This window comes from Culex pipiens, chromosome 2, assembly GCF_016801865.2.
Source record: "Culex pipiens pallens isolate TS chromosome 2, TS_CPP_V2, whole genome shotgun sequence".
NCBI lineage: Eukaryota > Metazoa > Arthropoda > Insecta > Diptera > Culicidae > Culex > Culex pipiens.
Genome location: NC_068938.1, coordinates 77582573 through 77600059, shown reverse-complemented (window position 1 = coordinate 77600059; position 17487 = coordinate 77582573). Strand labels below are relative to the sequence as shown.

The 17487-nt window shown below is 34.4% G+C and overlaps 2 protein-coding genes across 4 annotated transcripts in view; both read left to right on the top strand.

Moving 5' to 3' along the window:
- Window positions 1-17487, top strand: part of LOC128093043 (hepatoma-derived growth factor-related protein 2-like) — a 160982-nt gene that overhangs the window by 121465 nt on the left and 22030 nt on the right. The gene's annotated exons all lie outside the window — the stretch shown is intronic.
- The window catches only part of LOC120413506 (quinone oxidoreductase), a 48762-nt gene continuing 37437 nt past the window's right edge, over window positions 6163-17487 (top strand). The window contains exon 1 of one of the 3 annotated variants that reach the window (XM_039574365.2): window positions 6163-6507. The gene's annotated coding sequence lies outside the window, so the exon portion shown is untranslated. Of the gene's footprint in view, window positions 6508-15354; window positions 15665-17487 lie in introns of those variants that run through there. The other 2 variants (XM_052708482.1, XM_039574364.2) reach the window with 2 other exon arrangements.

The window sequence follows — 17487 nt, the reverse complement described above, 5'->3', positions numbered from 1 at the left end:
CAACAAGGTAGATCCAAAACAGATGCGTCTACCCTAAGTTACAATGAAAAAGGCATTTCCAACTCATTTTCCAAGTGTTCAAAGAGCCGGTGAAGTTGCATTTCCAACTTTTTTGACCCCGTTGGGGCTACAAGTGTTAAAATAAATTGTATTTTCAAAAGATTTTTGACCTAGATGTCACAAAATCAATTAGAAAATTCTATAGAATATATTTTTGAATATTTTATTGAACTTTTGTGTAGACAGCCCCCAAATATGTAAGAAGACTTTATCAGAGAGAACAGAGATACAAAATGGCTTCTTTGAACAAATCGAATAGGAGAAAAAAAGATTTCTGGCAAAAAAAATTGTTGAAAACTTTTTCGTTTTAGCAGATTTTTAAAGTTTTCTTTAAACACTTTATGGTTTTTCCTTTAAATATATACGAAGACTTTTATTAAAAAAGCAATGAATCTTTAGACTTCTTTGAAAGGAATGTTTCCAAAAAATTCTATAAAATATGGAAATATGATTTGCGAAAATCTTTAGAATTTACAATCAACAGTACATGATTTTTGCCTTCCTCACCTCACTGAGGCAAGGCTATAAAATCACTCGAAAAATGAACTTCTTAAATACACCTCCTAGATATACCTTCACGTATACCTATCGACTCAGAATCAAATTCTGAACAAATGTCTGTGGGGATGTGTGTAGACATGATTTTTTTTCCACACGATTATCTCAGAACTGGCTGAACCGATTTTGGCCGGATCCCCCTTATTCTGTTCGTTTTGGGGTCCCCTAAGACCCTATTAAATTTTATTCTGTTTAGTAAAGTATTTAAAAAGTTATGCTAAGAAAAAGATTTTTGTATCTACAAAAAAGGGTGATTTTTTGCATAACCTCAAAAGGCCGGGTCTTTTTGTTTACGTGCGAGAGTCACGCCAGATGCAAAACGCCCGGTTGCCACATTGCTTCAAATGAGAGTCTGCATGTTTTCTGGAAAAGTCTGTATCAGGTATATATTTTTTTCATAAATTTATTTTCATTATTACTTTGTAAATGTGAGGAAGGCACCACCCACCTAATGGTGGATTAAGAAACGTTTTTTAATAGATGTTAAATAATTCGAAATCTCCTACATATTTCAAAGTGTTTGACAAAAATTAAAAGCAGTTATGCCTATAAATAAGAAGTTCCCTGTATTTAAAAATCAAACTTATGTTTAAGAAATCATTTAATTGTTGTTTACGACATTTGGTGACAGATGTGATTTTTCTCCTAGTTTTATTACAATTATAATTGTTGTTTACAAAAAAAAGGATAATTGTTGTTTACGAGTTTTAGTTTTCTAAGCTACAGATGTTAGGTTTCCCATATTTAAAAGAAGTCAGAAAGCATTGTTGTACAGGCAATACATTATTCCAATATTATTTGCTGTATCAGATACTTAATAATTACATGTTTTCTATATTGGTGAAATTTTGGGAAAACTCCCATCTGCAGTCAAATGATCAAATGTTCGTAAACAACAATTAATTATTTCTGTAAATAACAATTAGAATATTCAGCACTTCTTCAAACATATTAGCGATTTCCAACATTTATTCACAGAATTTCAAACCATGAACAAGTCTCTCGTGATACTTTTTGCTTTAGTTTGTGGAGTGACAAGTTTTGACTTTACAAAACACTGTTCCAATCTTGTGAATGAGATAGTTACAAAAATGGTCCAATCTGAAACCGGAATCCACGATGTGGCCCTTGTGGGCTTTCAAAGTCCTATTTGGGATCAGTTTTACCGTTCAATTTTCACACGGGGCGTAATGTTTCGAGTTCTTACGACGGGTTCCGACGCAAAATTGGGATCGGGAAGGAAGATTTCACTTCTTCTTCTAGATTTTACAAGCTTTTCAATTTCTGAAGAGCTTAGTGAATTGTTGGAATGTTTGGGACCTATTTGGCAGTCAAATGCAAAAGTCTTTATCTTTCTACGAGTTGGCCAGTTAAGCCTTATGCAAAGACTTGGAAAAGTCTTAAAATTGTATGGTGCATCAAATGTTCTTGTTGTGAAGTATCGTGAACCAATTATCAAATATTATGAAACAGTACAAGTTTAAAATTTACATAAATTCAGCCACACCATTCCATAACTATATTAGTGAAAATCGCGCGTTTGGAATTGACGTTGAGTTGGTTGAACTAATCATTGATCAATTGAATGGATCTTTAAAATACACAAGAATTTCGGAAAATCTTTGCAAATTCATCAATCTATCCAACATAACAGCTCAAAAGCAAATGTTCGATTTCTCACTTAAGTACCATGCCATGATAACAGAAGAAATTGATCTAGTGTTTTTACCAAATCTTGAGCAATATTGTGTTACGGTGCCGGAGCAACATAACAGACTGATGTTCCTTCAATTGAGTAGACCGTTTGGTGGTGGAGTTTGGTGTTTTGTGATTCTGTTTGCCTGTTTTCATTTGCTTCTCAGAAATCGTTTAAATCGTTTGATTTCGATGATTCCATTGAAAATTCAAAATTTATTTGCTAATCATTCCAAGTTTTTCGCCATAACAGTGCAAGTGTTTATTTTTATATTGGTTGAAGCATACCTGGCAAAAGTAATTACGTTTCTAACAACCATGCAATATGAACCAAATCCGCGAACAATGACCGATCTTGACCGTAGAGCGCAATCACTTGTTGGTAATGACTTAATAATTCCATTCCTAAAAAAATACCCTAATATAAAGCTATTACTGAATCCAAAAAACTCTCCAGATTTATACGAAAAGCACGCTACTATAACATACTGTAAATCAGCTGAATATTATTCTCACAGCGTTCTAAACTACAACCCGCTGACTAACGATCGGAAAGCTTTCATTCTGGAAGAACGCCTAATGTCTGTGATTAATTTCTTTACATTTGCCAAGTTTAGCCCATTTTCGGGTCTGTTTCGTCAGTACATCAGCCGTCTTGTGGATAGTGGAATCTGGGGTAAAATCTACAACCAGTGGTCCACCTCGCAGGGTCAGTTTGAAACGTTGATCGAGCTGAGCGAACGCGAAATCGACTTTGACGATATGGTTTCACTGTGGGCCGTGACGCTGGTGGCTTATTTGATCTGTATTTGCGTTTTTGTGGGTGAAGTTACGTTTGGTAATCGGAAGAAGAAACAACAATAACTGAAGAGTTAAGATGAAAATTTTATTGTAGAGTCAAACTCATAACAACTTAGAGTCTATTCTTAAACCTATAAGACACTGTTTATTGGATATTCAAACCTCTCCTTCCTCCCTCCTTGTGGGCATTTGTCATACTTTTGTTCGATCGATCAGCGTTGAGCTTTTTTTTTCAAATAAATAATAATAAACTAAAATTAATTAAAACAGAGTGCTTTATTTATCATCTTTTTTTTTTCAACAAATGAAAGTTTTTCTCGTGTATACCGACATTTGATCCCTGACCAATTTTATTTAAACATTTCTTGCAATTTTATGAGCGTGATTAAAAATTTTAAGTTCACCTAAATTTATTTGAACAGTTTTTCTAAGAACATGGACAAAGTAGAGGGAAACTCAACTTACAATACTTTGGAATCAAGCAATAATACCAGTAAATGTAATAAGACGCCTTTACGATCATTTTGTAAGTATTTTTGTTACATATTTTTCAATATCTTTCTAAAGCTATTTAATTATTTTTTTTAGTGCCTCATGTTTACACCATTTTAATTATTCTTGGATTGATTGTTCTGCTATTAATACTGATATTTACCATCAAAAAATTTATGTTAAAACGCCACTATATAATCGCTGAACCTTCTGTCAAACCGGAAAATGGGTCAATTCAAGTAAGTTATTTGACAATATATATGAACATTCACTAGATTTAGTTTTACTTCCAGACTAACACTTTTCAAACCGAACAGGACATAAATCCTCAGCCTGTCAACCCTCCTGCTTCATTTCCAGTACAACCAATCACCATAGTACATTCGAGTCCCGATCCGGAAGATGAATATTTCGACCATCCAGCCCCAGTACCAAATAGTAACTCCTACGGATATGTGCCCATGACTCCACCGGCGGTCAGCTCACCACCCTCAACGCCACCATATTATGTGAACATGTTTCCAAAGCTAGAACCCGTCCCGAGTACCAGCGAATCTGTACCGATGGACGGTGAGGATTCGGCCAGCGGGTATGTACCCATGACCCCAAAGTTTGAAAGTACCGCATCGATTCCTAAGATAATAACCTGTCCGCTTCCACAAACTCCAACAGATCAGGACTGTTTGAAGATCTAAACTTATTAATTTTTTAATTTTAAAAATATCATGTTCCAATGATAAGACTTTCGATCTAGTTAATTTTCAATCCACAATTCCAGAGTTTTTTTTGAAAAGGTCCTATAACCTATTGTCTTTCATATGTTTATAGGACCTAATCAAAAAAAAGTCGGGAATTGTTTTAAATAAAATTAAATACAAAATACAATCTCCTGATCGAGCTACTCATTCGCATTCACTTTCGTACCTCACCTTGTCGTGTAACCGCATTGCAGACTTCACAGTTCATCATTCAACTGTGGCTAGCTTGTATACTGTGGTACTGTATCGCGAGTAACGTGATAACGCTCTTCATTCATTTCTTCACGTATTGGTATTAGTTGGAACATTGGATGGAACACTACCCAGAAGGAGGACTAATTTTTTTCGAATTTTAAAAGGATGACTTAAATTGTGAATACATAAAACTGCAATTTAATGAAAACATGGAAGAGAAAACAATCTATTTCAATTAATCTAAATCTTAACAGATGTATGAAAACGATTACAACATAGAGTCAATGTGATTGAAATTGTATTGGTAACACCTCATGTAAACAAACCAAAAGCTTTATGTTTACAACCGGTTTTGAATTAATCATGACTTTGATGACTGTTAAACTAGATCATTAGAAAATCCTACGATTTGATGAAAAACGTATCATACTTTCACAAACAATAAAGTTGAAATCTAACAAATACGCAACAAACTAACCATCTTACTTCTTACGTGATGATTTCGCCCAACTCCATTCTGCGCAGACTCTACAACTTCTACAGCTGGAACATGCGTGCTCTCGAAAATGTGACCTGTCATACCAAGAGGTCTCTTTCCTTCGAAGAGCTGAGAGTGCCAAAACTCCAAATCGATGCTAACAATTAACCCTGCGGTGATGGACATGGACTTTCTAGACATTTCTGCTCTACAACCTTGTTTTTAAATTTTTGAGCTATTTTTATATATTTTTTTTTTACTTTCATGAAATACATAAAAAAATCTCTCAAAAAATAAAACCAAACCCAAAACCAAAACTTTTCCTGTCCTTCTGGAAAAGCGAAACGGCTTACTTTTCCCTACAAAAAATAACAGAATGGAAAATTAATACCTTTCAATACCAGTGCTGAAAAGTTCTACTTTTCAGCACTGAAATGGGTGCTGAAAAGTTGAACTTTTCAACACTTTTTGCGAAAAGTAACATTTTTCCATATTTTTGTTTTGAACGGTGAATTTACTTATCACTTGGATGATATACATAAAATCCCATTCAAAAGCGTTTTTCGGAATTGCAAAAAATGTTGTGAACAACTTGTTGCAAAACATGATTTTTTCAGCACTCGTCGTATTTATCCAACGAGGTTTACCGTACGAATGTACGACTCGTACTGAAAAAATCTACTTTTTGCTACTTGTTGCATAAACTACATTTTTCAAATTATCCTACTTTTGTTATTTATAACAAGACAAAAATGTTGCCGTGGGATTTCTACCAAGCTAACTTTGATCATTTGATAGAAAATAACAAAAAATAAATTATATTGTTTTTTTATTTTGTCAACTTCACGTGATGTTTAAAATTCTATAAGCTTTATGTGAAAGAATGTCATGGACATGGATAAAAAACTGTCAAACGCACAGTTGAGGGTTAACTCATGCTAGAGCTGCACGCTCAACACGCACGCGAGAGAGCAGAGTCTGGAGTGAGTGTGTTTATGAACGAAATTTCTGAGGCTTCTTTTTCGTCCTGCCTTCCTCTTCTTTTTCTCTCAACTTCACCATTAGAGTATAGCACCGACATTAAGGTACACACCCGCCAAGGTAGGTGGTGCTCCATTCAGTGACTTGCTCTCGTTAAAAAAAGCCAGCAAATTCCGGTCTCGTCGTGGTCGTCCCTTGACAGTGATCTTGAACGTTGGCAGTTGTCCAAATCGGTTCTCCAGCGTTGCTCCAGTGTCGGCAATCAAAATTTATCACAAGTGAACTGACCAAAAGTGTGCAAAAATTCCAGCTGTGACCAGTGTGTGTCGGTGAAGATTTCGTTAAAGGTCGCATCAAGTCCAATTGGGGTTAATTGAATTTGACGAGCAAAAAAATAAACGTCTCGTCTAAAGTCCGTTCCGGCATCCACTTGGTGACCCCAGCTTTGCCGAATTGTGACCTCCCTCTGTTTCGGCCAGCCCGCCGTCTGTAAGTGAAAAGTTTTTCATTTGACTTTTACTGTGACCTTGGAATGTCAGATCGGTGTTTTCCACGTTAGGCACACGTAAACACACGGTTCTGGTTGTTCCCGATTCTGCACTACAGTGCTGTTCGAACAAAAATTTTTGTAAATTCCGTAGAAAACCACCATTTGGAATCCAATTCAAAATCGTCAACCAAGAAAAAATCATCGACCGCTTGAAGCTGTAGAGTAGAATTGAGGATACTCCCCTCCTCCCCTGCTTGAGTCGTTGTAATTTGGAACGTAACACAAAGAAACACAAAAAAGTTGATCTCAAAAAAAGAGTCATGCTTAGCAGTATGGAGAAGCAAGGGTAGGTCGATTTGTTTACTTTTGGAGTCCTTCCCAACCCCACTCTCCTTATGCTTGGTTATGCAACGCATGAAAAATTAGTCAGCAATGATGCAATGTGATTTATGTTATATTGTTAGTTTTTGTTTAGTTTAAAGGTCCAAATACAAAAAAAAATGTTTTTGTTTATTTTTATCAATTCAATTTTCTATTTGCATGAAAATATGTTTATTTTTCATATTTTTGGACGTCTAATGTGCATCAATGATTTTTAATAGAGTCGCATGAATGTTTTTTATTCTACATATCGTAAAATTTTTTTTTGAAATGTCATATTTTATCACATTACTACCTAGTTCACTGAATTTTGAGATTTTTTTTTAAATATAGTGATTCAATTTTGGTATACCCAAATGAGCCCTTTTGACAAAGAACTTTGTCCTAAGGGCACTGTCTACGGGTGTCAATCCAAAAATTTGCGAAGCGAAAGTGTAACGATTTGTGTAATTGTTTAAACGCTTATATCTTCCACCCAATTCAAGCAATCTGCATGCTTTATCCACCAAACGAAAGGGGAAGTCTTAAATTGCAAGTAGACTGCCTCACAAAGTTGATAAAACTATGTTAAAGTATTCAAAAGTTAAGATGAAAATAAAAAATGATTGCAGGAAAAATCCCGGCTGCTGATTGGAATTTTGCCTTGTCTCCTGCTTTCGTGGAACTGTCTCGCGAGAATGTTGCACCACTGTTGCCATATTTCATGCAAACTATTTAAGCTAGCACTTAGCCTCAGAAAATTTCAGTGCCTATGAAGGTTTCGTCAAAGACGGATTTAAAACACCAGAATGATTTGGGGCAATGGGGTTGGGACCACATTGGTAGGATATTGGCCACACCCGGAGTGGCCAGTGCCCTGGGGAAGGTTCTACCGGGGGACATTAATCGAACCATACGACTTGGGGCAATATGGGTATCAAAATTCATGGTTTTTGATACTGGACATGAAAATTACCATTTTGATAGTGGTGGCCACAACCTAGAGTGGCCGGTTTTCTCTGGGAGGTTCTCCCGGGGGGACATTTTCCGAACCATAATTGTTTTGGCAATATTTTCGTGTTTTGGCAATTTATTTCTACAGATGTGCCAAAGATTGAAAACATTTAATTGGAATAAATTATTCAGGATTAAATAAATAGGCAATGATTTAAATATATATATATAAAAAAAGAACAATTTTTTAGGAGTTTTATACAAAATTCTTTATCATATTGGTCATGTAGAACATAACCACCTGCACCTTTTTCATCATCCATTCGACCATTCATATCTGCATACAAATTTTCAAAATTTCGTTACTTGTGAACACAAAAAATAGAACTGAACAAACTACCATTTTTGATGTCCCTAGATTCCTAGATTTTTTAAATTTATTTCGCTTTATTCAAATCTGTATTTTTTATTTGGACGAAACTCTTTCCAATATTCTCTTAAAAAGAAGAACTAATTTTGCATCATACAGTTTTTCCAAACAAGCCTACATATAATCTTGCGTACTGGTCATACAAGATGTGTACGTAAAAATATACAAAATCTGCATCTCGAGATGGGATTTTCTGACCGATTTTGTAGACTGGCAAATTTGTAGACTGTAAAATTATTCAGCAATAAATGGTCATACTCTAAAAAAATACATATTTCTTTAATTATAATTATTGTTTCATTTAATGTAATCACAAAATTTATAATTTTTATTTTCAAAACATTTTGTTATGTTTAAGGAGCTCAAAAATACATCTTCATGATGATAAAAAATCGGCTTCCACACAAATTAAATTTCGAAATTATGAAATTTCGAAAAATATCGAAATTGTGATCGAGACCATCCATAAACGCTCCGTACAAAAAGATTTGTTTTGTATGAAAAAATGTTCACGGTGAGGGGAGGGGGATTGTCTGAGATTTAAAAAAAAGTGTCCACGTGGTTTATGGATGGTCCCGTCAACTAAATGCCAAAAACTTATTTCAAATTTGCAATCGAAAAATGAAATAAAGTGCACAGTTTTGGAGTCAAAGTACCTTTAAGGTTTAAATTTTCTACATTTTTCATTTATTAAAAATTGTTTCTGAATTAAAGCCAACTCTGAAAAAAAACTTTGAAAAGTTGAGATTCAAAATTGGATCCAGAATATGAAATGAGAAAAATTACAAATTATATTATTGAGCAATTATATGTCAAATAGGGAATCGGTTGTACCCGACCTTCTCCGATTTCAATGAAACTTTGTAGACATGTTATCCTACGCTTATATAAGCCATTTTTGTGTATATTGAGCCAGTTTCACTTGATAATGACATTTGAGAAGGGCGTGAGTGTTTTAAATATTTTTGTATTTCGTGATTTAAACATTGCTGTATCTCGAAGCCTTTGCTTCGTATCAAAAAGTGGTCAGAGACAAACTTGTAGAAAATTTGACGGGCTTTCCGAAGAAATACACTGAAAGAAAAAAACGCTCCACTTTATGAGATTTTTTGATTTTTAAGTTTAAAAGTCAAATTTAAAGGTGATCCCACGATTTTTTTTTCGTTCAAAATTTTGGGAAAATACCCAAAGATGTTACAAAAAGACTCACGAAAAATGCAGAATGGAGCAACTCACCTTAAAAAAAAAAATACAAAAATCATTTACTGAAACTGTTTTTTTTTTTCAAAGGTGCTCTAAACATCAAAATTTTTAAAAACCGAACGCGAGAGTCAATTCTTCAGAAAATTTTACATAAAAGTCTCCATATTGACCATTGTCCTAAGTCCAATCCTTGTAAAGTTACAGCGGTTTTAAAAATAAAAATGTTCAAAAAATAGGTTTTTTCATGGTTTTAGGCAATTTCTATATGGCAGACTTGATTTTTCAGTCTCGAAAATATTTTTACCGGAAAGCTCGTCCAATTTCCCATAAGATTGTCTTTGACCACATTTCAATTGGATGTATGGGCTTACAGATATGAGCTAATTACATTGCTCATAACTGAAAACATAATATTTTTTCAATGTAGTATAGTAACCTGGATAGTAAATTAGCTTGAATCATCAACAAATCGAGTTATTTTGAAAAGTGATCAAAGACAATCTTATGGGAAATTGGACGAGCTTTCCGGTACAAATACATTCGAGACTGAAAAATCAAGTCTGTCGTATAAAAATTGCAAAAAAAACGTCAAAAAACCTATTTTTTCAACATTTTTATTTTTAAAACCGCTGTAACTTAACAAGGATTGGACTTAGGACAATGGTCAATATCGAGTTTTTTATTTAAAATTGTCTGAAGAATCGACTCTCGTGTTCGGTTTTTGAAAATGTTGATGTTTGGAGCACTTTTGAAAAAAACAGTTTCAGTAAATGATTTTTTTATTTTTTTAGGTAAGTTGCTCCATCCTGCATTTTTTGTGAGTCTTTTTGTAACATCTTAGGCTATTTTCACAAACATTTTGAACGAAAAAAAATCGTGGGCTCACCTTCAAATTTGACTTTTAAACTTAAAAATCAAAAAATCTCATAAAAGTGGAATGTTTTTTTCTTTCAGTGTATTTTTTTCGGAAAGCTCGTCAAATTTCCTACAAGTTTGTCTTTGACCACTTTTTGATACGATGCAACGGCTTCGAGATACAGCAATATTTAAATTACGAAATACAATAATATTTAAAACACTCACTTCATTATCGAGTGTAACTGGCTCCATATACACAAAAATGGCTTATATAAGCGTAGGATAACATGTCTACAAAGTTTCGTTGAAATCGGAGAGGGTCGAGAAAAAAAGTACCTAAAAACCTTCTGTTTTGGGCTGGAATTTTACTATTATTATTTTTAAACCTCATCAAGTTTCACAAAAGTTTCAATTTCAACATTGAAAAACGAAGCAATATAACCCTTAGAGGTTCTCCCGGGGGGACATTTTCCGAACCATAATTGTTTTGGCAATATTTTCGTGTTTTGGCAATTTATTTCTACAGATGTGCCAAAGATTGAAAACATTTAATTGGAATAAATTATTCAGGATTAAATAAATAGGCAATGATTTAAATATATATATATAAAAAAAGAACAATTTTTTAGGAGTTTTATACAAAATTCTTTATCATATTGGTCATGTAGAACATAACCACCTGCACCTTTTTCATCATCCATTCGACCATTCATATCTGCATACAAATTTTCAAAATTTCGTTACTTGTGAACACAAAAAATAGAACTGAACAAACTACCATTTTTGATGTCCCTAGATTCCTAGATTTTTTAAATTTATTTCGCTTTATTCAAATCTGTATTTTTTATTTGGACGAAACTCTTTCCAATATTCTCTTAAAAAGAAGAACTAATTTTGCATCATACAGTTTTTCCAAACAAGCCTACATATAATCTTGCGTACTGGTCATACAAGATGTGTACGTAAAAATATACAAAATCTGCATCTCGAGATGGGATTTTCTGACCGATTTTGTAGACTGGCAAATTTGTAAACTGTAAAATTATTCAGCAATAAATGGTCATACTCTAAAAAAATACATATTTCTTTAATTATAATTATTGTTTCATTTAATGTAATCACAAAATTTATAATTTTTATTTTCAAAACATTTTGTTATGTTTAAGGAGCTCAAAAATACATCTTCATGATGATAAAAAATCGGCTTCCACACAAATTAAATTTCGAAATTATGAAATTTCGAAAAATATCGAAATTGTGATCGAGACCATCCATAAACGCTCCGTACAAAAAGATTTGTTTTGTATGAAAAAATGTTCACGGTGAGGGGAGGGGGATTGTCTGAGATTTAAAAAAAAAAGTGTCCACGTGGTTTATGGATGGTCCCGTCAACTAAATGCCAAAAACTTATTTCAAATTTGCAATCGAAAAATGAAATAAAGTGCACAGTTTTGGAGTCAAAGTACCTTTAAGGTTTAAATTTTCTACATTTTTCATTTATTAAAAATTGTTTCTGAATTAAAGCCAACTCTGAAAAAAAACTTTGAAAAGTTGAGATTCAAAATTGGATCCAGAATATGAAATGAGAAAAATTACAAATTATATTATTGAGCAATTATATGTCAAATAGGGAATCGGTTGTACCCGACCTTCTCCGATTTCAATGAAACTTTGTAGACATGTTATCCTACGCTTATATAAGCCATTTTTGTGTATATTGAGCCAGTTTCACTTGATAATGACATTTGAGAAGGGCTTGAGTGTTTTAAATATTTTTGTATTTCGTGATTTAAACATTGCTGTATCTCGAAGCCTTTGCTTCGTATCAAAAAGTGGTCAGAGACAAACTTGTAGGAAATTTGACGGGCTTTCCGAAGAAATACACTGAAAGAAAAAAACGCTCCACTTTATGAGATTTTTTGATTTTTAAGTTTAAAAGTCAAATTTAAAGGTGATCCCACGATTTTTTTTTCGTTCAAAATTTTGGGAAAATACCCAAAGATGTTACAAAAAGACTCACGAAAAATGCAGAATGGAGCAACTCACCTTAAAAAAAAAAAAAAAAAAATCATTTACTGAAACTGTTTTTTTTTTTTTCAAAGGTGCTCTAAACATCAAAATTTTTAAAAACCGAACGCGAGAGTCAATTCTTCAGAAAATTTTACATAAAAGTCTCCATATTGACCATTGTCCTAAGTCCAATCCTTGTAAAGTTACAGCGGTTTTAAAAATAAAAATGTTCAAAAAATAGGTTTTTTCATGGTTTTATGCAATTTCTATATGGCAGACTTGATTTTTCAGTCTCGAAAATATTTTTACCGGAAAGCTCGTCCAATTTCCCATAAGATTGTCTTTGACCACATTTCAATTGGATGTATGGGCTTACAGATATGAGCTAATTACATTGCTCATAACTGAAAACATAATATTTTTTCAATGTAGTATAGTAACCTGGATAGTAAATTAGCTTGAATCATCAACAAATCGAGTTATTTTGAAAAGTGATCAAAGACAATCTTATGGGAAATTGGACGAGCTTTCCGGTACAAATACATTCGAGACTGAAAAATCAAGTCTGTCGTATAAAAATTGCAAAAAAAACGTCAAAAAACCTATTTTTTCAACATTTTTATTTTTAAAACCGCTGTAACTTAACAAGGATTGGACTTAGGACAATGGTCAATATCGAGTTTTTTATTTAAAATTGTCTGAAGAATCGACTCTCGTGTTCGGTTTTTGAAAATGTTGATGTTTGGAGCACTTTTGAAAAAAACAGTTTCAGTAAATGATTTTTTTATTTTTTTAGGTAAGTTGCTCCATCCTGCATTTTTTGTGAGTCTTTTTGTAACATCTTAGGCTATTTTCACAAACATTTTGAACGAAAAAAAATCGTGGGCTCACCTTCAAATTTGACTTTTAAACTTAAAAATCAAAAAATCTCATAAAAGTGGAATGTTTTTTTCTTTCAGTGTATTTTTTTCGGAAAGCTCGTCAAATTTCCTACAAGTTTGTCTTTGACCACTTTTTGATACGATGCAACGGCTTCGAGATACAGCAATATTTAAATTACGAAATACAATAATATTTAAAACACTCACTTCATTATCGAGTGTAACTGGCTCCATATACACAAAAATGGCTTATATAAGCGTAGGATAACATGTCTACAAAGTTTCATTGAAATCGGAGAGGGTCGAGAAAAAAAGTACCTAAAAACCTTCTGTTTTGGGCTGGAATTTTACTATTATTATTTTTAAACCTCATCAAGTTTCACAAAAGTTTCAATTTCAACATTGAAAAACGAAGCAATATAACCCTTAGAAAAACTCATTTTCATCGATACGAATTCTTTGTGAGACCGAGCCACGTTTTGTGAGGCTTTATCTCAGAATCTTATTGTCCAGTTTTCAAAGTTTCATATGTACGGTTTTTATTAATCTTCAGGGGTGGCTTTCCTTGATGATGTATTTGAAAAATTAAAAATGTTAGATATTCCGTACTTAAAGTGACTATAACTCCGAAACGGGACAATTTATCAAAAATTCTGAGAAAGTACTTTTTCATTGCAAATTTGATTTTACTTTTAACATATTCAAAACCTATATCTAAGTGAATTTTGTAATTTATCAGATATAATTATTTTTAAAATATAAAAAATAGGCGCCCTTAAAGTTGAAATAGCGCCCTTTTGTTTTAATTTGGAATGCTTTTCAATTACAAATTCAATGCAATGCGTCTAAATTTTTTGGAGCGTGTTTTGAGATTTTGTTAAATTTCGGCAATAAATACATTTTTAGAAAATTTATATGTAATTCTCTTTTGTTGAATGTCGAATTTTTGTTCTTCGACTGCCCAATGGTGCTCTGGTGCACAATTTTGAAAAATCCATGAAATAAATCAAACAAGTTTAAATTTCAAATTCAATGTGCAAGGGCTTCAATTGACTCGTGAACATTTTTTGTTTCATTTAAAATGTTTTCGAGACGGTTATGCCAGTAGTGTTTAATTATTTTCCTAAAATATCCGATTTTTGTCTACGTTTTGTCACATCTTTCAGAAATTCGTTCTCAAAATGTTGGTGCTCTGGTGCTACCATAGGCGTTAAAGGGTTAACTGGGAAATTATGTTTCAAAGTCATCTGATCTGTTTGAAAATGTAGTTAATTGTTACCAAGTATTTTTTAAATGTTTAAAGTGCAATATTCAGTTGTTAAATTGTACCTAGTTTAAGAAACAACAAACATACACGAAGGCACGTGCCTCGAGCTACGTGTTCACGTTCCCAAAAAATGTAGCTCTGTTATTTCCAATTACCGAAACAAAATCGTTTGATCTTCTTTCCAATTAATTTCCTTTTCCCATGAATCGATGTATTCAAATGTCGAATGGTGGAGCTGTGTTCTAACCCTTGGTACTAAAAAATACCCAACTTTATTCAATGCCATGCCAAGTACGAACCTCAACACTCAAGGGATACGAACATAGTTCAGCACGTCACGCGATATCCCCATCGAATGTCAAAGGCTTCGACGGTAGTTCCCGTTCACCAAACCAGTCCGTTACGCTAAAGCTCAGTTCCATTCACCCACCACGACGTCAACGAATGGCTACGAGCCTCGCACCGAATGCTCGGCGATTTAGTATTGGTCTCTTCGCCGACTAGCCGCTGAAACTAGTAAATATACTAAAGGCCGATCGAAAAAAAACCACTCGCAAGAGTTGCACTTGACACTCGAAAGTGTATCCAAACCACAAACACAGGCGCGCAAACGACACTCTTTTTCATTTAGTCCGGGTTTAGTACAGCACAACCCGAACACGACCCATATCGGGAAAGTGACTCTTACAGAACGGTTTTGTAAGTCAGTTCCTAGTTCACAGCCGAAAGCGTTCGACAGTCTGAAACTGGTGCAGACTCCATCGAAAGCCACCCAGAAAAAAATCGAGTTTGAGAGCAAGTTTATCTTTGTAAGTTTGTCTCCAAACATCTACGACCAGCTGTTTCGAGAGTGTTACGTTTTTTGGAGTGTTTGTGAGTTTGAAAAGCAAAAAAAAAATAGTAGCTCAAAATAGCGACCAGTTTAGAGTGACACGTCGAGTTTATTGCTAGTAGAAAATACTAAACGAAGCAAAAAGTCGCGTGAAAACGACCCAAAAGTTTAAGTTCAAAGTCAAATTTGCCCAAAGTTTGTGTCGAGGAGAAAGAAGATCGAAAAAAAACGGAAGTTGTTCGATTACATAAAACATCGATTACCGAAGCAGCGAGACCAGCAACTAGTCAGCGGTTTTTTTGTTGTTGTGAGTTTCGTGAACGAAAGGTGGGCTACATTTATAGAACGAAAATTCAAACGCGTAAGTCAAACCCCGAATCATCATCAACAACAGATCGATTTTTGGCGACCACACGAAGGTTTGGAAGTGATGGTGGGGCTATATTTGGATAGCGGTACTGAATGATTACACTAGTAACAGTGAGTTAGTTCGGTCATGATGACGGCGTTTGGTGTCATGCCATAATTTGATGACGTCAGTATGATAGGTTGAAATCATTTATTTTATAATTTTTTAACATTCAAGATAATTATATATTTGATCTGAGTGCTGAATAGTGGTTCGCAAAACGGCCTCAATTTTGAACTGTCAAAATAGAACCAGTTTACTGTTCGCCAAAAGTAGAGAGTATTGTTATCGATCATTAAAAATTGTTGCAACAGTGTATGGCTTTTAAGGACCTGGAGTAGAAGTCTGTCACAAATCTTAGAAAAGTTGAGGGCGAGATTGTCATTTTTTTTATAATTATAAATGGAAGTTGTTTATGGAGTCGATGCGGTAGTATCCATCCAGAAGCTGTCTTTATTGTTTGATTCCGTTTGAAGACCTACTGGTTTAGTGAAAATCTTCTCTGTTACTTGGATCAGCTTCGCTAGAATTAGCGATGTTTTTTCGCTGGACCAGGAAGAGCTGTAAATTTTTTTGGTACATGTCATTTTAAGGGAAATTGTATGTACTTTTCGAATCTACATTAACCAAGAAGGGTAATTTTTTCATTTGGAACATTTTTTTTTCATTTTAAAATTTCGTGTTTTTCCTAATTTTGCATGGTTATTTTTTAAAGTGAAACAATGATCTACAAATTTGCAGAGAAGACAATTACAAAAATTTTGATATATAAATATAAGGGGTTTGCTTGTAACCCTCACGAGTTATCGTGATTTCACGAGAAAAAGTTTTGAAAAAGTTACGTTTTGCGTTTCTCTTAGTTTCGTCGTCCGTGTCTGTCGCCGGTGACCATGAACGGCCATGATCAACGACGACCAACTTTTTTAAAATCTTTAGTTTGATTTATATTTCCAGTAAAAAAAACAGCTTGTTGCCAATTATTTTCCGCTCATCATTTATATAGGAAGCCTTATCCAATTTCCCCACATTATCGTTGCTAATTAGGGGTAGGCAGCCTCAAGAAATGGGTTTCATAATATTTCACCAGACACAGGTCCTTTGCGGTAATCAACCACGCAAAGTGCACATTTAGGTTCCACATGGTTTCGTTCGTCAGAAGCATTTTTTTTTTGCTGGCGAGGTAATCTGACTCTCATCCATCCATCCTCACAACTCCACGCCATTTCATGTCTGGTTTCCTGTTGGCTTCAGCCACAAGGTGAAATGAAAGTTAGGTCCTGTGGAGCCATGAGAGAAAACGAAGTTCGATGTCCTTGGTAACGAACTCGGAGCGAAAAGGGCTTCTAGTGGACAACATTCGATAATTTAACGGAGCATCGCTCGTTATTATCAATTGAGACATTTCATTCACCAGATATGTGCCGTTTGGCACGTACTCCCGGGAACGACATCAGCAGCCCAGTATCAGCCAGCATCCACTCCAGATGGTTGACCTAGGTCTCGTCAATCAGTGCAGATGCTCGACGTTTCCCAGATGTTCCGTCCAGAGCGAACGGACGCGGAGAGTCTTATCAATTTCAATAAAACCGCGAGACCGCAGAAATTTTTCCACCACGTTCACGTTGGATCCAAGGGAATCTCCTCTGTAACGTGACGTACCTCAGCTGAGTGAGAACAGAGTGTCGGATGGCTGATTAAGACGAACGTCAGAGCAAGTGATAGTGATTAGCTCATCGTTAGTGTAGTATTCGAGAAACGGAGTGTAAACAACATCC